The sequence below is a fragment of the Dreissena polymorpha genome, chromosome 14 (assembly GCF_020536995.1).
Source record: "Dreissena polymorpha isolate Duluth1 chromosome 14, UMN_Dpol_1.0, whole genome shotgun sequence".
NCBI lineage: Eukaryota > Metazoa > Mollusca > Bivalvia > Myida > Dreissenidae > Dreissena > Dreissena polymorpha.
The window spans coordinates 36,696,889-36,719,215 of record NC_068368.1 but is presented as its reverse complement, the minus strand read 5'-3'; the positions used below and the strand labels follow the sequence as shown (position 1 = coordinate 36,719,215).

The 22,327-nt window shown below is 35.8% G+C and overlaps 1 protein-coding gene across 2 annotated transcripts in view; it reads right to left on the bottom strand.

Annotated features, from left to right (window-relative positions):
- The window catches only part of LOC127857735 (protein tyrosine phosphatase type IVA 2-like), a 65,519-nt gene that overhangs the window by 14,886 nt on the left and 28,306 nt on the right, over nt 1-22,327 (bottom strand). Inside the window, exons 1-2 of one of the 2 annotated variants that reach the window (XM_052394392.1) lie at nt 12,483-12,684; nt 10,947-11,069 (exon numbers count right to left, since the gene is read on the bottom strand). The gene's annotated coding sequence lies outside the window, so the exon portion shown is untranslated. Of the gene's footprint in view, nt 1-10,946; nt 11,070-12,482; nt 12,685-22,327 lie in introns of those variants that run through there. The other variant, XM_052394391.1, reaches the window with a different exon arrangement.

Below are 22,327 nucleotides of genomic sequence, written 5' to 3'. Positions count from 1 at the left end.
TTTTGCTGTGTACAATATATGTAAAATTTGCCACTGACCATTCATTAATTTCATTTTTATTTTCAATCAATCATTCATCTTTCATAAATGAATTCAGTTTGGTCAGCATTTTCACACGTTCAATATACCTCACATTCACTGTTGTATACATGTAGTGCAACAGACAATAACCCAACTCGGCCAAAATAAACAGGGCCATAATAGCCTAAAATACTCATTTGAGTTGGAGGTAAAAATTAATAAATTATTGAAACTTGGCCTGGTGTCCAAGTTTTTGAAACATAACATGTCCTGACATGGCATTGTCATAAATAACATTTTGACCATGGTTCATCAAAATTAAGTAATAAATATACACAAAGCCTCTTTAGAAGTAACATGGTCTGATCAAGTGACGTTGTTACAGATGCATGTGACCAAGATTTGATAGTCAGATATGGCATAGATTAACACTATGACTATCACGCTTCATTAAGATCATGTAAAAAATGTGGTTTCCAGAGTGGTTACAATGTTTTTCTCAGATTTAACAGTTTGACGTAGTTTTTAAATCATGTGACACAGAATCAAACTTAATACATATGTATAGATATTGTGATGATAGACATTCTAAATAAAACATGCATGCCCCCCTATATGGGCTATAAGTTGTAGTAGCAGCCATTGTGTGAATACGTTTTTTGTCACTGTGAACGGTGGTGGTGGTGGTGGTGTAGTAGTAGTAGTAGTAGTAGTAGTAGTAGTAGTAGTAGTAATAGTAGTAGTAGTAGTAGTAGTAGTAGTAGTAGTAGTAGTAGTAGTAGAAGTAGTAGTAGTAGTAGTAGTAGTAGTAGTAGTAGTAGTAGTAGTAAAAATAGTAGTAGCAGTGGCAGTAGTAGTAGAAGTAGTAATAGTAGACATGGTAGAATGGTGGTGGTGGTGGTGGTGGTGGTGGTGTGGGTGGTGGTGGTGGTGGTGGTGTTTTTTTTTTTTTTTTTTTTTTTTTAAGCAACACTTAGTTTCCCTTTGCAGTTCTATAGCTTGAACCTAGGTTTATATAATATTGACAGCTTGAAAACACTTGGTTATCAATTTTAAAGTATTTGGGAGCAAAAAATCAAATACACCAATTTCCCAATTTGAGGTTTTCACGACTCGATTTTTCCCAATTTTGAGGTTTTCACGACTCGATTTTTCCCAATTGGACCGGTACGGGTACTTTTCCCAATTGGACAAGGAAAATTGCTGGTAGTAGAAGTAGTAGTAGTAGTAGCAGTAGCAGTAGCAGTAGCAGCAGTAGCAGCATTACAATACCAATACTTAAGAATGATCAAATGGGAAAAGGTAACCTAGCACTGGCAGTAAATATGGGGCTCATTTACAGGTCAGATTTGGAATCTGCTGTAAAATGAGATTTTGAATGAATTAAAGGGAGACAAATCTGTAATAAAAAGAACATGCATAAACCGTAGTTGTTTCCCTTGTTTGAACCATGCTAAATCCTTATAATGCCTATTTCCAGTAACTGTGACCTTCACCTGTGACCTTGACCTTTGACCTAGTGACCTCAAAATCAAAAGGGGTCATCTGCGAGTCATGATCAATCTACCTATGAAGTTTCATGATCCTAGGCGTATGCGTTCTTGAGTTATCATCCGAAAACAATTTTACTATTTCGGGTCACCGTGACCTTTGACCTAGTGACCTCAAAATCAATAGGGGTCATCTGCGAGTCATGATCAATCTACCCATGAAGTTTCATGATCCTAGGTGTATGCATTCTTGAGTTATCATCCGGAAACCATTTTACTATTTCGGGTCACCGTGACCTTGACCTTTGACCTAGTGACCTCAAAATCAATAGGGGTCATCTGCGAGTCATGATCAATCTACCAAAGGGATTCTGGGTAGGGGCGTGGGGTATTGTTTGGGTGGAATCCATTGTGGTATTCAGGTAAGTGTTGTTTTGTCAAAGTTAAAATAAAATGTGATCATAAATAAAGAAGTTAGGGCAATTTAAGCAAAATGTTCAATTATCTAAGTGTAAAAGGGGCCATAATTATGTCAAAAAGCTTGATACAGTGGTCTGCTCTTGTTTATAGGTTAGGGTCATGTTGGTAAACAAGTATGCAACATATAAAAGCAATATGTCAAAGGATATAGGAAATATTTGGGGTAGCACGCAAACTTTAACATAGATTTATCAATAATATGCATATTCTAAGTATAAAAGGGGCAATAATTATGACAAAATGCTTGATAGAGTTGTCTGCTCTTGTTTATAGGTTGTGGTGATGTTGGTAAACCAGTATACAAAATATGAAAGCAATATGTCAAGGGACAATGAAAATATTTGGGGTAGTACAAAAAATTTAACATTTGCTGCATACTCTAAGTGGAAAAGGGGCCATAATTATGACAAAATGCTTGATAAGAGTTGTCTGCTCTTGTTTATAGGTTGGGGCATGTTGGTAAACAAGTATGTAAAATATGAAAGCAATATGTCAAGGGACAATGAAAATAATTGGGGTTGTACGAAAACTTAAACATCTGCACGCTAATGCCGACGCCCGGGTGAGTTGGATAGCTTCACTATATATATGTCATATATAATAGTCGAGCTAAAAATGCTTCTAAAATGCGAGTGCTCAATTTAGGAACTCGCCATTTTTTGCGAGTTGGGAAAAAACAAACAAATGTGCAGATTTACAAAAAATAATCGTCTGAAGATTGGCAGGATACAGTGGTCTATCTATGGTCTTTGCTGTCATTCATTCTTAGTTTATAAAGTGACAGTTCCAAATCTTTCAACAACATTATTTGCAAGGGAGGTCAATCTGGCCGGTTTGTCTGCGAGGGTTTATTTCTCAGTCGATGCCCGTTTCTCGGTACATCCTTGGGGCATAGTTGTTACTGGATATGTAAATACTGCCGTTATCGTACTCGATATATTTTGGAGAAAAACATAAACCCAAAGAAATTAACGACTGGCTCAGTTAGAAATAAAATTTGAGAAGCGCAATAGCTAACATAAAAAATAGAAAACTTTAATCACGAGTAAACTTTGTACACCCGACACAACCAGAGTTCATAACGCTGCAGACTATTTGACTAACACTAGTCACGTGACGTTTAAAATGTCGTCTATTAAAAAAACGAGCTTTTTTTGTGGCGAAATCCTCATTCTCCTCTGTGGAAGACAAACAATCCGAGGTCGAACATGCTAAAAAGAAATGCCGAAGAAGCAATCCTAGCATAAAAACAGTAAAGAAATGGGAAGATGAACTAAAAATAACTTGACATGCAGAGAGAAAACAAGACAGCAATGTTTGTTAGATGTTTTGCGCACTATGTGTGGACAGAGCTGATCATACTGTTAGTAAGTATTATTCCTCGGCAAATGTTTATCATTTCTTTGATTCATGTGTGGCCCAAACTCTCTTCAGATGTATTTCCGTCGGCTTTGATTTTTTTTTACATTTGAATACAAAACCATCAAATGGGCCGACTCCCAACTGTCTGCTCTTTATGAAGCCCAAAATAGAAATTTACCCATGTTCTCCAAAAAATACATTAACCACAATCAATTAATTATACAATAACCACTATAAAATATAAAGTATAAACTGAGAACTTGTATTGCGAATTGGAAAAATGCGAGTCACAATTTTAACAACTCGCAATTTTTTGCGAGTTTAAAAAAAAGAGTAATTCGAGCCCTGTAAAGTGGTAACATCTAGTTTTCTAAGATTTGACTTGAGGACCTAGTTTTAGGTGCATAGTATAAAGTTTTGCCTTGATATTGCAATCAATATTGTTCATCAAGCGCGAGTCCTAAAGTCACCCCTTTTTTTTTAAAGATTTGATTAGGTGACCTAGTTTCTAGACCTGGGTGACCCATATTCAAACTCAAGCCTCAATATGATTAAGATAAACAATTCGAATGAGTTTCATCAAGATTTGGTCATGATGAGGCCTCTTGAGTGGTTACAATCTTTTTTCTTAATTTGACAAAATGACTTAGTTTTTTAACCCATATGACGCAGTTTCAAACTCTGCATAGATATCATTGAGAAAAACTGTTCCAACCAAGTTTCATTAATATTATGCGATAAAAAAAAGTGACGTCTACAGTGTTCACAATTTTTTTCCTTTTATTTAGCCTAGTGACCTAGTTTTGGAATGCATTTGACCAAAAATCACCTGAAATATAAGTCCAAACAAGATATGTGTTTGTCAGAAACACTATGTCACCTTTTGCACCGCTTTGAAGCTATATACATTTGTATTTGACCTTTGACCTTGAAGGATGACCTTGACCTTACACGCAAAATGTGCAGCTCCATGAGATACACATGCATGCCAAATATCAAGTTGCTATCTTCAATATTGCAAAAGTTATTGCAAATGTTAAAGTTTGACCAAACAAACACACAAACAAACAAACAAACCAACAGACAGGACAAAAACAATATTGTCCCCCACTATAGTGGTGGGGGACATAAAAAGTTCTGACCTGTAAGTTTCATGAAGATCTGGTAAACATTGGGGGCTTCTAGAGAATTGACAATCACAAGCTTTTTCTTTAATTTGACCTTTTTTGACTCCACATGACCCGCTTTAAAACAAAGCCGATATGATTGGGACAAATGTCCTGACCAAGTTTCATGAAGATAAGGCAAAAAATGCAGCCTCTACTGGTTAGCGAGTATTTGTTGGACAGCAGCATTTGCCGGACGTTATATTTATTTCGTGTATTGTAACGCTGCAACGCAATTTTCTTCATTAGATACTTACAGATGTTTGTTTTGTTGAAGTTGACAGCAAAAATGCGTTAAATGCTTGTATTAAAGTTAAACAAGAGTGATGTTTTCAAATTTCGTAGGAATGTAATGCGACCTCCTGGGGGAGATATTTATAGCACGCGCATGCTAAAAAAAAATCCCTTAATGAAACGCGAACTATGTGCTTGAGATTTTTGTTCGTCTACTGTAATAGAGCAGGTCTCAATTATTTGTATTATAATCTCTTATTTTACCAAAAACCAATGTGTTTGACACGCACACATGATTTAAATTATAGATTTTTCACATTAGAATTCCACACAATTTTCTGTATACATATATCTGAATTGCTCACAAAATGTACTTAGTAAACAATTAAATATAATAGAAACAAATCTCATTTAAAATTATAAATTCACTGTATGGATTTTATCCCTGAACAAGATGTGTTTGTGAAACACAATGTCCCCCTATATAATGTTTGACATTGTAGGATGACCTTGACCTTGTGAAGGATGACCTTGACCTTGACCTTTCACCACTCAAAATGTGCAGCTCCATGAGATACACATGCATGCCAAATATCAAGTTGCTATCTTCAATATTGCAAAAGTATTCATAAAATAAGCGATATGGGCCACATATATTTGACCTCTGACCTTGAAGGATGACCTTGACCTTTCACCACTCAAAATGAGCAGCTCCATGAGATGCACATGCATGCCAAATATCAAGTTGCTATCTTCAATATTGCAAAAGTATTCATAAAATGAGCGATTTTGGCCACATATAATTGACCTCTGACCTTGAAGGATGACCTTGACCTTTCACCACTCAAAATGTGCAGCTCCATGAGATACACATGCATGCCAAATATCAAGTTGCTATCTTCAATCTTGCAAAAGTATTCATAAAATGAGCGATTTTGGCCACATATATTTGACCTTTGACCTTGAAGGATGACCTTGACCTTTCACCACTCAAAATGTGCAGCTTCATGAGATACACATGCATGCCAAATATGTAGTTGCTATCTTCAATATAGCAAAAGTTATTGCAAAATGTTAAAGTTGGCGCAAACAGACAGACCAACAGACAGACCAACAGACAGGGCAAAAACAATATGTCCCCCACTACTATAGTGGGGGACATAAAAATAATATTCTTCTTTCCACTAAGATCTATAAATAAACATGCTTATTTTTAGATATTTGTTCAAACTGATATTGGTAACACATTATTAATCTATTTACACACTTAGAAAGCAACAAATTCACTATCAAATTAATATTTTTACGCCATTTTTATGTTAATGATAAGAAAAGTTTCATTTAAACTCTTATTTGTTTCAAAATAGTCAATTTATATAAATGTCCGGTAAATACTTCTGTAAAGTGGAAAATTACATCCTTTTAATGACCCCATATAAGGCCCTCGTACATACGCTCATCAAAAAATGTTGTTTACATTCGCTTGTAGAAAACGAACCCAGGATGTTTCAGTAATTGTTTTATAAAATATTTTGTATTATTTTGAAAGTTATTAAATAAAAACCCTTAATTCTGTCCGAGACATACTCGCTAACCAGTAGAGTGTTCATGGGAGGAATGTTGACGCCGGTTGATGCACACTGTACAACAGACAAAGGGTATCACAATGTTGACGCTGGACGATGCACAATGTACAACCGACAAAAGGTGATCACAAAATTTCACCATGAGCACTTTGTGCTAAAAAAAACTTACAAGAGGGCCATGATGGCCCTGAATCGTTCACCTGAGTAACCAAATACAATCCCAACCCAGATTTCATCAAGATAAACATTCTGACCAAATTTCATAAAGATTGGATGAAAACTGTGACCTCTATTGTCTACACAAGGTTTTTTAAATATTTGACCTATTGACCTAGTTTTTGACCCCAGGTGACCCAAATACAATCCCAACCCAGATTTCACCAAGATAAACATTCTGATCAAATTTTATTAAGATTGGATGAAAACTGTGACCTCTATTGTCTACACAAGGGTTTTCTATTATTTGACTTAGTGACCTAGTTTTTGACCCCAGATGACCCAAATACAATCCTAACCTAGATTCCATCAAGATAAACATTCTGACCAAATTTCATAAAGATTGGATGAACACTGCGACCTCAATTGTCTACACAAAGTTTTTCTATTATTTGACCTTGTTTTTGACCTAGTGACCTTGTTTTTGACCTCAGATGACCCAAAATACAATCCCAACCCAGATTTCATCAAGATAAACATTCTGACCAAATTTGATAAAGATTGGATGAAAACTGCGACCTCTATAGTCAACACAAGGTTTTTCAATTATTTGACCTAGTTTTTGACCCTCAGTGACCTCTACTGTCTACACAAGCAAATTGTTGACGGACGCACACACGCACGCACGCACGCATGCACATACGGACGCCGGACATTACACGGTCATATAAGCTCACCATTTCACTTAGTTACAGGTGAGCTAAAAAGGGGATACAAATCATTGTACTTGTAATGTAAAAAAGTCCAGGATATAAACTATGATTATTCAAACTTATGAAACAAGAAATTGTCGGAGACAGGTTATGCTCCCCAAAGTTTTTTTTTGTCACAATATTGCACTATATATTAAGATAAAAGGAAACGTCTAGAGGGGCATAACTTTGGACAAAATAATACGATGGATGGTTTAGCAACTTAAAAATTTCAAAGGGCCATAACTCTCTAAATAAATCATCTAACCAGAACCCACTAATAACATGCGCATCTCCTCGAAGTACCGTAATAACTCTATGTTTTTGGACACTTAAAAATAATTATTTTTGTTCGTGTCTGAAAACTAAGATACAAAAAATATTCACAATAAACAGGTGTCCGAAAACTTAAGAGTCGAAAATTGAAGTTTACGAAAATTGCGTCAATTGTATCAACGACTACCGCTATTAGCACACGCTTGTAAAATACCATGCCATATAGTATAAATTACAGTTATATATGTTTGCACTGCATTTTCAATAATTTAAAATGCCTAATTTATTTGCCTAATTTATTTGAACGAAATTTGAACAAGGTTGTACTTTGACCAACGAGTTAAAAGACTAGCATGTGATGTACCGATACTAGCTAGTATGAACCTGTAATTAACGCTATAAAAAAGCAAACTATGGATTCTTTGTTTGTTTATATCCCATAGTTGTTGTCTAATTGTTCGTAAAACTTGCAATAGGGTGCATCACACTTTGAAGCGTTTAGTGTTTGTCACAGTTATTTTACGGAGAAGGGGTAGTACAATTGCGGTAGATAATTGAACTGTTAATTGGCACTACCCATGGTCATTGTCATAACGCTTAAGCTATCGGGCGAAACCAGTGTTAAATACCGGTTTACAAGGTCATTTACCCAATAACGCAAATGTAATGCAGAGCTCCAGATAAGGGTCGTTTTTTCGAATTACGAATTATTTTCAAGTCCATTACGTATTTATTTTAAAATCTTGTCGTACCATAAGAATTACAAAATCAAGTTACGAATATTATTTTTACATCGGTTCGTATCGATTTTTATTGATTTTTTTTCGCGTATTAATAATCTTTGCGGTGCTTACATAGAATGGTTATCGGGTTTGTTTAACAAATCGCATTTTTTCCAATAAAAGCGGCGTATACAGTCTATTTGTCAAAAAACAATGGCGGCGCCCAGAGAGCGTCCTTAAAAACTGCAAAGCGTCCAAAAACACCCTTTTAACATATTGTACGCAAAGTGAGCCGAAGTTAAATGTTTAGAAAGACATAGAAAAGATCTTATACGATATTGTATGTTCAGTTTCCGACACAGTCGGAAAAGCTAAAGAAAAACGCGACACGACGGGTCCAAACTTAAACACACAAAAAAGAAAACATTGAACGAGTGGAAGGGACAAGTCCCGTGGCTAATCGTTGAAAAGATTGAAGGGGAGACCGGTTTTAATTGTGAAATATGTAAAAATTCATCTAAGGCATGCAATCTAAGCATAGTTTTGGCATATAAAGGCGTTTGAAAAATAAAATTGTATAATACTGAAAAGACACTGTTGAACTCGTAGAAATAAACTTGCTAGTATGTTAATTTTGATTTATTTGCATGAAAATAACCATTATAATTTTTTTTAGGTCATTTATAAAAAATAAGAATTATTTTCCAAAACTTAGTAGTAACGTTTAGAATAAAATTTCAGAGTTAAGAATTCTTTTTGAAAATCTGGTAGTAATTTAAGAATTTCACAAAACCTTATCTGGAGCTCTGTAATGGTCTGTTGCCCTCAGACATAAACCTGCTCTGTTTTATGATGTTCATCCGGTTGTAAAACCCCATGATCGAAGTGTCATTAGATATCAAAACAGGACCGAAATTCGGTAATATAGCGCTGTAAAATATACTGTCCGAAAACTTAGAGACATTAATTATGGACGAAAACTTGAGTGTCCGAAAATTACGAGTCATGAAAAATAATTATTTTTGCGAAAAAAAAGGGTGTCCGAAAACTTAGTGTCCGAAAACATAGAGTAATTACGGTAGTTAAGCTTCCCATAAAGCTTCATTGAAGTCCAGTCAGTAGTTGGGGACAAAAAGCCCTGAAAAGAATTGCACTCTATGTACAGTTTATAGAAAATTTAAAAGGGCCATAACTCTGTGAAAAATCATCCGACCATAACTGGCTGATAATATGCACATCTCACGTTGGTAGTGAAGCTTCCCATAAAGTTTCATTGAATTCCCGTGATAAGTTGCTGAGAAATAGCCCGGACAAGAATTGCACAATATGTACAATGGAAAATTTCAAATGGCCATACCTCTGTGAAAAATCTTCCGACCAGAACTGGCTGATAATATGCACATCTCCACTTGGTAGTGAAGCTTCCCATAAAGTTTCATTGAATTCCGGTCATTAATTGCTGAGAAACAGCCCGGACAAGAATTGCACTATATGTACTGTTAATGGAAAATTTCAAAGGGCCATAACTCTGTAAAAAATCATCCGACCAGAACCAGCTGATAATATGCACATCTCCTCTTGGTAGTGAAGCTTCCCATAACGTTTCATTGAATTCCGTCCATTAGTTGCTGAGAAATAGCCCGGACAAGAATTGCACTATATGTACAATTATTAAATGGACAATTTCAAAGGGCCATAACTCTGTGAAAAATCATCCGATCAGAACCAGCTGATAATATGCACATCTCCTCTTGGTAGTGAAGCTTCCCATAAAGTTTTATTGAATTCCGGTCATTGGTTGCTGAGAAATAGCCCGGACAAAAATTGTGCACTGACAGAAGGACGGACGGACGAAGCAGCGACTATATGCACACGTCTTCAAATTTTCAACAAAAAATCCATTTAAATAATAAATGAATATAAAATAATAAATAATATAATTGTTGGTTTCATTATTAAAAACCCAAATACAAAATGTACATTAGGAATCCCAATCATTATGTTCTCTTAATTGTTACTTAAATAAAAAATCATGTAGAAAAAATTAAATAAACAACTCTTTTAAGGCAAGTGTGCATAAATGTGCTTCATATATTTACATACACACCCTACTTATATACATTTTCTTTTTTGTAAACAAAATATCACTACCCTGCAATGATATTTCCATTTGAAACAACAATAAAACCAGTTAAATACAAAAGTCTTTGACAATCACAACAGTGTTACCAGATGACATCAATTAAACCTATGCCTGAAAAATACTGCAAGTTGTGAATGGTGTTGGCAGACATCAAAGGTCTTTGAGGGGCAAGTTTCTAGGAAGTTAAAATTGTACATTTGTAACACATCAGCAAGTGGCCATTTGAAATGGCATAAATCAATACAACATTACTGGAAGCTTACTCTTACTGTCAGATAAAGCATCAGGGCTTAGCTCCCTAGAGGATGGGATACCTTGACTTGATTTATTTGATTTTAAACAGGTATGAGGATATAGGTTGTGTTGGCTTGAGTTTAAATAGGAGGTTGCCCAACATGTTTTGTTTGTTAATGAATTGACTTGAAGATTCCAGTTATTCAAAAAGATGCGTCCTGGGGACTCTCAATTGGTTTCAAATAGGCGTCACTTTTCAAATTTATGTGTACAAATAAGCTTGATTAAGCATTTCCGAGAGCCCTGGATTACACAGTTACTTACTTAAAATCTCAATGGAGCAATCTGTCAAGTCTACACTGCGCCGTGAACTGTGTGTTGTGCCAGGCAGTATTCCCCACTGTTCCTCAGAAACTCCATAAAAGTATGGCCGAATTCACCAAAAAACTGGAAATAGAAAACAACAATGTATTTGTTAATATGTTAATAAATTTAAAGTATGTCAGAATAAATTCATTTGTTAATATCTTGTTACCTTTAATAATGCTAAGTTGAAATTCTATGTATCCCAAACTTTACATTACCGTTTGCTGCATTCATAACAAATTTACTTTCTTGTCAGTAAACAGACAACACAAAATCAAAGAATTTTTATCTATTTGTAAGCCTTAAGTAGCATTAAATATTTTTTCCTGCAAATTATTATCTGTGTATTTAAGATGAGATTTTTTATCTTAGAAACAGTGACGTTTTGCCCAAAATTACAATTGTATGTCATTTCCAAAAAGTAAAAATAAGTCTGTTTCCCAATGGCAAAATGTAATATTTTCTAAAAAAAAATTACCAAAACTTCCCCCAAAACATGCCAAACTTTTCCAATAAACTCAATAACAAGGTTTATTGAGTTTATTATGCAGCAATTTAATTCTCTAGCACTTTATCATAATTTACATAATTTTTATAAAGCAGTACAACATGCACTGTCTTATAAACAATTGGTATGGTGTTATTTATAATCATGTTCATAATGGTACACTGACTTTTATAATCATATTAATAATGTTTAATTGGATTTGATGGTTTATCGCGTTTTTTGCATAATCAAAAAGGCACAGGCTATAAAATATAAAGCGAAAAAAAATCGCTGAGAAAATCCTTTAGGATATCCTTAATCTATATTTGTTGCTATACGTTGCGCTCAGGTGAGCTACATGCATAACAGTTTAATCAAGTTCATAGGATTCTATTTCAATGCAGTTAACACAATAATGTTCTTTCAGGCCAAGGGAAACTCGGCAAAAGTCCTTTCATACACAACACATGTCGACAATAAAACACAAAGTCAATGACCTACCATTAATATTAACATTCATATGGATTTTAAACGAATTAGAAACAGGATACCTTTACATTTCAAATGCTGATTTATTTAACTCCACCTTAAATTCCAATCAGGTTTATCTTAATGCAAGAGGAATGGTACCAGGTACCAGTTAATCATCAAATAAAACCAATGTTGTCTGCTAATTTAACAAAATCTGATACCTCAAAACAACAATTTCTATGAAAAATTGTGTCCTTTTTAAAAGGTTACCACTTTTCCCTTTAAAAAAAAACCTATAATGACCCATGAAGATTCACAAAATTTTAAAAACAAGTTTATATATTAAATTGATTAAGTTCTTTTTGTTAAGATTTTTTACCTGGTATTTAAAACCACCAGAAAGTGTCACTTTAATGCAAAAAAAATCAAAATACAATCATGTGCTATTAAAATCATGACATTATTGTAATCAATAACAAAAGGAAAGTTATGAATATGAGAAATGAAAAGAGAAAATCAGAAAATTAAATCAATACCATGATATGAATAAATCCAATTCAAACAGGCAAGTGTTGCACAACTCTGTGTGTTTTCGTTATTTATCCTGCAGGTACCAAAGTTTACATGTGACCAACAGTCAAACACCTCCAGCATGATAAATGTCCTATTTCACAATTCACAATGACTTTGTCATGTTTCACGATACAGTGAAATACCACATTCCTCACAACCTGTGGGGTGCCTCAAAGAGACAAAACACTAAGGGAGGCAACACAATTAAATGTCTGGCTCATGACAAGGGAGACCACCTGAATGAGCAATTTGTGTTCTTTAATGACCTTGCAAAGCACTCTGATCAGGTCAATACTTGTTTGTGATGAATATCTAGGTAGACTGAGGCATATCAAGTGATCATGGGAAACTGCTTTTCTCAATGAATTGAAATCAAGTATGAAGGACACCTTGGGAAGTTTATTTAACTTTTTATCTGGTTTAGCAGGCTTGCTGAAAACCGTTACTGTTCAAGAGTCTTATGCTTGAACTTTATACATAAGATAGAACAAAATTATAGGTAAATGTTTTAAGATAATATTCAACATTTTATATAAATGAACTTGTTTAAGGTTTGCCTTAAAATTCATTTACCACACAACAGATTAAAGGACTTAAAGCTGTAGCTAGGCATAAGAAACAGCAAAATTATAATTTTATAGATAATAATAGATTATTTTTACACAGGGTTATTAATTTTTTAACTAACATTTTGACCACAGTTGCACACATTTGTTTTTCCAGCATGTTTCGTTAAAGCTGGGTTCCCACTGCCGATGAGATCAACTCGATCAAGCTCGACCAAGCGGTCGGGTACTGGTCTGGTTCGGTCGGCATGAGTGGTCGGGGGCGGTCGGGTAGGTCGGCATTGGTCGGGCTTCCTACCCGATATTTTTTGACATGTCAAAAAATATCAAGTAACGGTCGAGTAGGAAATGGATCGAGAAGCGCTCGGGAAGTGGTCATGTATTAGTCGAGTAGAAGATCGAGTTGATCGTGAAGCAATCGTGTAGCGATCGGATTGACATCTTTTACACGATCTGTACCCGATCCGCTAGACCCCTACCCGAGTTATTTTAGATCGCAACACGATCCACTCGAGCTCTATTAGATTTGATGTACAGATTTACTAGACTACTACCCGACAGCTACTCGACCGTACACGATCACTTCCCGATTGCTATTCGACCATACACGAGCTCTGTACCCGATCCGCTCGACCTCTACCTGAGTTATTTTAGATCGCTTTGTACAACTGTAGTACGACCATCACGATCTGGTCGTGTGAAGATCTGGTGGCGATCGAGCTGAGGTCCACTTGGTCCAGCGGAGATCGTATAGGGCTCGTGCATAGGTCGAGTTGATCGAGCGGAAATCGGAAAGATGGTTGAGTGGACGTCGTGAATGAGTCGTGTGGGGGTCGTGTGTTATCGACAAGAGGTCGAGAAGAAGTCGTGTATACCTGTTTTAGTCGAGCTTGGTCAGGTTTGGTCGGGAAATTTCGGTGATTGTGATGATTGAGTTGATCGGATCGGCAGTGGGAACCCACCTTTAGGGAACAAATTTGTTTGTCTTGAAATCTAGAGGTCCAGAAACACAGAACAATCTTAATATGATCCAAGGGGCTTGTGAGCTCAATTCCATCCCTGATTAAAGTGCATGACAATATTCTATGAACATAGTTCTGGGCAAACTGGGCTTAATGTAGGTGTGCAAAGTGTTGTCCCAGATTAGACTGTACAGACCACACAGGCTTATCAGGGGCATCACCTACTGCTTTTATGGTGTGTGTTTTTTGAAAGGACATCAGTCTCTCCTCAGCAAAAATCCAGTTTAGGGGGAAAAGTGTTGTCTCTGATAATCTTGTGCAAATTGCACTGTCTTATCTGGGACAGCACTTAATGCACATAAGTCCCATTTTTACAGAATGCAGCTCATATTTTACCATGTTGCTGCAGCCAACATCTATGGGTTGAAATTTGATTGACTAATGGCCTTGTTATTCATTTAATATGAAGTCTTTTCCAGCAAATATACCAAAAAGTGGACATTCTCTTAGCAGTAAACCTTTCCATATCAGGCAATATCAGTAGTCATACCAAGGTGAAATCAGCAGTAAACCTTTCCAAATCAGGCAATATCAGTAGTCATACCAAGGTGAAATCAGCAGTAAACCTTTCCATATCAGGCAATATCAGTAGTCACACCAAGGTGAATTCAGGAGTAAACCTTTCCATTTCAGGCAATATCAGTAGTCACACCAAGGCAGCGATTTTCCTCCTTCTTTATAAAGTACCGGTAAACGGTACTTTCCCAATCAAGCAAAAATTCCCAAATTCCCAATCGGCATCTGAAAAAATCCCAATCGGCGTCCGAATTTTTTCTCAAAACGACCGAAAGTTTCGTAACAAAACCCAACTTTCGGCGAGCGAACAAAGAAAATCGTGTAATTGTGTGTAACCACGCGCTCGATTAATTTCGGGTTTTATTATTCAGCGCCTTTAATCAATAGAGTCGTTACTGTTTCCGGTTCTTTTGTCAGGCAGCCAGCGTACTGTTTTACGTCGGTTTGTAACCTTGCCTCTGTGGAAAGGGTGTTCAATCTAATGAACAATCTTTGCACGAACAATCGGAACAGTCTATCACACGACACATTGACAGCACTAATGATGATGTGCAGAGAGGGATGCCAGCAACTGATAGATGATCAAACATCAAAGATTGTTGAAATTTTCAAAAAAATGAAAGACAGAGACATTGCTTTACAAGAGATTAAAACAACTTGTAATTGTTTCAGTGTGTTCTTTATAATATTTTGTTATTTATTTCAACTTTATTACTTAATGGTCATTAAGGCATGCCTGCAAATGATTATTTTAATGGGTATGTTCAATAAAGTATGAACTGTATGATGTATTCAATAAGGCCCAAACTTCACGACGCGATTTTCCCAATTTAAGGATTTCACGACTCGATTTTTCCCAATTTTGAGGTTTTCACGACTCAATTTTTCCCAAATGGACCGGTACGGGTACGTTTCCCAATTGGACAAGGAAAATCGCTGCAAGGTGAAATCAGCAGTAAACCTTTCCATATCAGGCAATATCAGTAGTCATACCAAGGTGAAATCAGCAGTAAACCTTTCCATATCAGGCAATATCGGTAGTCATACTAAGGTGAAATCAGCAGTAAACCTTTCCATATCAGGCAATATCAGTAGTCATACCAAGGTGAAATCAGCAGTAAACCTTTCCATATCAGGCAATATCTGTAGTCATACCAAGGTGAAATCAGCAGTAAACCTTTCCATATCAGGCATTATCAGTAGTCACACCAAGGTGAAATCAGCAGTAAACCTTTCCATATAAGGCAATATCAGTAGTCACACCAAGGTGAAATCAGCAGTAAACCTTTCCATATCAGGCATTATCAGTAGTCATTATACCAAGGTGAAATCAGCAGTAAACCTTTCCATATCAGGCAATATCGGTAGTCATACCAAGGTGAAATCAGCAGTCAACCTTTCCAAATCAGGCAATATCAGTAGTCACACCAAGGTGAAATCAGCAGTAAACCTTTCCATATCAGGCAATATCAGTAGTCATACCAAGGTGAAATCAGCAGTAAACCTTTCCATATGAGGCAATATCGGTAGTCATACCAAGGTGAAATCAGCAGTAAACCTTTCCATATCAGGCATTATCAGTAGTCACACCAAGGTGAAATCAGCAGTAAACCTTTCCATATAAGGCAATATCAGTAGTCACACCAAGGTGAAATCAGCAGTAAACCTTTCCATATCAGGCATTATCAGTAGTCATTATACTAAGGTGAAATCAGCAGTAAACCTTTCCATATCAGGCAATATAGGTAGTCATACCAAGGTGAAATCAGCAGTAAACCTTTCCAAATCAGGCAATATCAGTAGTCACACCAAGGTGAAATCAGCAGTAAACCTTTCCATATCAGGCAATATCGGTAGTCATACTAAGGTGAAATCAGCAGTAAACCTTTCCATATCAGGCAATATCAGTACACTGTAACTCCAATATAGTGCGGTCCGTTATAACGCTGTGTCCATTATAACGCGGGGGGTCCTTGGATCCCGTTTTTTCTCCAACCTTCCATTTCTGATTCAAATCCATGTTATGCAACTTCATGTATTTTCATAAATTCAAAGAAGCCAGCGATCACAGCTTGATTGCTTTTTCCATCCGTTTAATTGATTTTAGTCGATTAGAGGTTAAACGACACTCGACAGCTAATTGGTGTTAATCTGTTGTGTAATGCCAATAAAGGTGTGAAAACTCGCGAGTCGGTGTTTGTTACATGTATTCCCTATCAGAGCGGTTCGGTGCGCTAATTTCAATAAGGCAAGTGCAAGCGGAATAATTATCAAATTAAAGTTATTTAAAACGATTACCTGTTTATGTTTTGTATTTTTCGTGTATTGTATTTCATTGTATAAACTATGGCTGTGTGTGTTATCGTTTATTATATGCTACACATGCTTGATAAATAAAAATATCTTTGTGTGTGTTTAATGTTTCAGTACGTATACGAAAAATAAATTGTAAAATCCTGACGATTTATTTACATGCTAACGCAGTGTAATAGTTAACAGAGATGCACTTAAATTTTTGCCCGTTATCAGAAAGTCCACGGAAAGCACGTTTTTAACATGCTGCGTATGATGCAATAAAACATTTCTTTGTACATGTATCGTATTGCATTCAATCTAAATTTAAATTCGCTCGTCCAATGAAAGCTGTGTCCCATAATGCACTGTACTAATTTTTCTGAAAAATGGCGTAGGCATATTAATTTGTTTACGAAGTTCGTAAACATATTTCGTGTCATAAATGTTAAACATTATTTTTTCGTAAGTGATGTAATTATATTGGATTATCGGATAAATGTGCTCATTAGAAAAGCGGTATGTATACTGTTATCGTTCGATTCAGTTTATATATGCATGTATTTGCGGATGACAACACAGCATGACAATACACAGGACCTATATTATAGGCTATACTATACCTGTTTTTATAGCCCCTTAAATAAATAAGCTCAAAACTTATAACGCTGTCCGTTTATAACGCTGTTGCGTGGCTTGGACCCCGTCATCCGCGTTATATTGGAGTTACAGTGTAGTCACACCAAGGTGAAATCAGCAGTAAACCTTTCCATATCAGGCAATATCGGTAGTCATACCAAGGTGAAATCAGCAGTAAACCTTTCCAAATCAGGCAATATCAGTAGTCATACCAAGGTGAAATCAGCAGTAAACCTTTCCATATCAGGCAATATCAGTAGTCATACCAAGGTGAAATCAGCAGTAAACCTTTCCATATCAGGCAATATCAGTAGTCATACCAAGGTGAAATCAGCAGTAAACCTTTCCATATCAGGCATTATCAGTAGTCACAACAAGTTGAAATCAGCAGTAAACCTTTCCATCAGGCAATATCGGTAGTCATACCAAGGTGAAATCAGCAGTAAACCTTTCCATATCAGGCATTATCAGTAGTCACACCAAGGTGAAATCAGGATTAAACCTTTCCATATCAGGCAATATCAGTAGACACACCAAGAAGAAATCAGCAGTAAACCTTTCCATATCAGGCAATATCAGTAGTCACACCAAGGTGAAATCAGCAGTAAACCTTTCCATATCAGGCAATATCGGTAGTCATACCAAGGTGAAATCAGCAGTAAACCTTTCCATATCAGGCAATATCAGTAGTCATTATACCAAGGTGAAATCAGCAGTAAACCTTTCCATATCAGGCAATATCGGTAGTCATACCAAGGTGAAATCAGCAGTAAACCTTTCCATATCAGGCAATATCAGTAGTCATTATACCAAGGTGAAATCAGCAGTAAACCTTTCCATATCAGGCAATATCAGTAGTCATTATACTAAGGTGAAATCAGCAGTAAACCTTTCCATATCAGGCAATATCAGTAGTCATACCAAGGTGAAATCAGCAGTAAACCATTCCATATCAGGCAATATCTGTAGTCATACCAAGGTGAAATCAGCAGTAAACCTTTCCATATCAGGCAATATCGGTAGTCATTATACTAAGGTGAAATCAGCAGTAAACCTTTACATATCAGGCATTATCAGTAGTCATTATACTAAGGTGAAATCAGCAGTAAACCTTTCCATATCAGGCAATATCAGTAGTCATACCAAGGTGAAATCAGCAGTAAACCTTTCCATATCAGGCAATATCGGTAGTCATACCAAGGTGAAATCAGCAGTAAACCTTTCCATATCAGGCAATATCAGTAGTCACAACAAAGTGAAATCAGCAGTAAACCTTTCCAAATCAGGCAATATCAGTAGTCATACCAAGGTGAAATATCCTCAGCTTATGATCATACAATTTCAATAAGTAAATGTTTGTTGTATTGCATTATAAACACTAAGTCATATTCATTGTTATCACTGATATTTTCAATTGCTTCAAGAAAGAAAAAAACATTATCATACATGAAAAGAAAAGCGTTTTTCATAGAAACTTACATAGGCAAAGGTACACCTGTTGTTAAATAAGAATGTATGCATACTACATGATACATATTTATGACTTTCTTAAAACCACAAGCATGAAATATGTGCTCTTGGCCAGAAAGTGAGACACAAAAACATTTAAATGCCTGTTGTAAACTATCAAAATATTTACAAGTTTGCAATAAGTGTCAGCTATAATCAGAATTCTTTGAAAACTGTCATACTCTTTCCAGGAATAACTAATGTATTAATGTGCATATTTTTTTCCCTAAACAACAAACACTTGTGTATAAACCAGAGAGATCATAAGGAAAATTTATAACAATTACTAAACAATTTATAGAGGGAAATCAAGTGACCAAATCCTGATGTACATAAAGATTGACTTCCTAAATAATTTAAATAAATTTTCCCTAAATAAAGGAATAATAATTAAAGACAAGAGAAGAATACACAAACTTAAATATAAAGTTACATTGAATAATTTTGAAATACAGTACAGCCAATGCGGAACGAACATATTTCGCGATCGGCGGCAGCAAGGCGCAACGAGTCGATGCCGAGGCGCCCGTTGAAGCCGCGTCAGTATGCATTTCGCCGCGAAGCTTTGCATCTGTCCGCTGAGACATGCCGTGGCAAGCCGCAATCCGCGACATGACGCCGAATCCATGCGCATCTTCAAATCAAAATCTTTTTTAAATGATTAGTTAGTCAAAGAAATTTAAAAGAACAATTATAATAATATTTAAAATCATAATTAATTTAATGTGCGCCGATTCAAAATAGATAAACTAGTTAAATAAAAAGCATCCTGTTGTTTTGTTTTTAGTGATTGCATTCCCGTTTCTAAAAAAACTGCTGTCATTCGTATAGAAATAAGTATTATTTTAAAAGAATGCAAATAAAAAAAATCTAATTTATAAAAACAAAATACGATTATCACGGGCATGTATTAATAAAATTCCAATAATCATTTGCCATTGTCATTTTTAGAATTGGCTAAAGTACTTTAAGTTACATTGTGTGCGTTTATTGCGCCGTATGATTATTGTCTTTATATTAAACGATCAACAAACATATTTGTTTTGGGTTTAATTTTACGACAACATGTATTAGCATATAAGCATATTTAATGTGTCTCGCCAAGTTAGTTTGTTTCCCGCCCGTAGTGTATGTATTTCACACATAAATGTCACGTAATTATGTTTTGGCACATACCAGTGGTCAAGACTTTAGCAGTTGGTGGATTTATAATTGCTTGTTGTTTTTGCTATTATATTTTAGCTGAGACAATTAGCAGTTTGAAGCCACATGAATAACCAACACTTTATTGTTGTTTTGTTAATTATCAGCCTATTATAACTATTGTTTGACTATGGGTATATGAAGTAGTTTCATTTTGTTTATATTATACAGTTGATATCGCTAATCATAATACCCGATAATCCCGTATATTCCAGTTTTAAAGCAAATTCCGGTAAATATTTACGATAAAAGTGCTCAAGACACACACACATTCGCAATTGACATGACGCCTTATCTATGATCGATCCGCCCACTAGAATTGATCCACCAATCAGCGATCGATTAATCGGGCGCACTCGTTAGCAACGACCTGTCCGCCATTTTCTAGACAAGCTACATGTTTAGGTTCACTTTTATTCCAACGAGTTTCTTTTGTTTTCCTCTTTAAAAAAAACGATTAAAATGGTTAAACGGTGTCAATGGGGATTATGTAACTCGGACAATCGATATCCTGACAGATTAGTTGGTGACATTGAATTTATTTCGTTTCCAAAGCTGAAAAAAGATCTTGAGAAGTGTAAGAGATGGATATATTACTCTGATAGTAATGCACTTAATTGACATCATACACGTTATTTGAAGGTGACATGTGATATATTATCTTATTAACGGTATCTACACATTTGCAGTCATGTGGAGTCACCAATAAACGCTTTTAATCCACACTAGGAGCTCGAATGCCTAGATCTCATTTTTTAAACGAGTTTCGTTTATTTTGTTCGGATTAAAATACGGAAATGAAATATGGCAAAAACGGTGTAAAAAGGGTTAATGCAACTCTGACATTTGGTATCCAGAAAGATAAGTTAGATGAATTAAATTTATACCATTTCCAACGCGGCAATGTGGTCTTGACAAGAGCGAGTGGAAGCTTCAAGAATTACCGAGATCCCCTTTATAGAACATTAATTTATTTCACAAACTTGAAATGTCATATAAGCAATAACTAAGCATTATTAAGTATGTATTATGTCATGTGTGCATGTAAAATAATTGAGAATTTTGGTACCCAATTCGTGTAACTTTACGAAATCCCCGTTAAAAATCGCGTTTCTGTGTGTGTCAGAAACAAGTGAAAACCATTTTGTTATTATTTTGATAAAGACGTATCGATAAATGCTATCGTAAAAGAGTTATTATTACTGATATTAGTTTACCAATAAATGCGGTAACTTCGGGGAAGTCGGTACCTGCGCGAGCGTCTGATATTGGTAGCCTTATTAATTTATAATAGCCTGACCGTATTCCATTTCTTACAACGCTAATTTATATCAGACAATGTCCAAACTTACTGTGTTGTTTTTGCGCTTTAAATTATAGTGATTGATAAATGTCCGATAAGCAATGTTTGATATGATTAATATCACTTTTATACGCAATAACATGTGGGATTGAGGTACCCACCCGGCGTCAGAAAGCGCGTAAAAATTCACCGAATTCCCAGTTATAAAGCGCTATTTCGTGTCAAATACACGGGTAGGGGGGAATGTTTCGGTAATAATTTTGTTAATAACACGGGTAAATACCGGTGAAGTGTTAATTTATTGCAAATACCACCATTACACGTAATAACGGGTTCGATTTCGGTAAGCGCGCCAGCATTTGAGAGCGTGTTTAATGTACCGATTTACCCGTTATAAATAGCTGATGTTCTCTTTAATCGTATATTTTTTGCATTTGCAGAATAACTTAATGGCATCAACCCCTTTACAAGTGTAATATGGTGTTAAACAAGTCCATAAAATCATCCGGAATATCGCGTAAATCTATATGCAGTCTATAGGCAAAGAAGCCATTTTGGTGTTAGCTTGTCTAGGTTTTCTTCCCGCTGAGCCACGTGATGTAGTGGGCGGAGCGATCACTGATAAGGCGTCATGTCAATTATTCTTAAGTATCAAATACATTTTGGCACTTGTTACTATTTAAAGATGTGATGAAATAACGTCCAATTGGGGCGGGTTTTTTTTCCACTGAACACGCATAAATCGCCTCACGTGATGT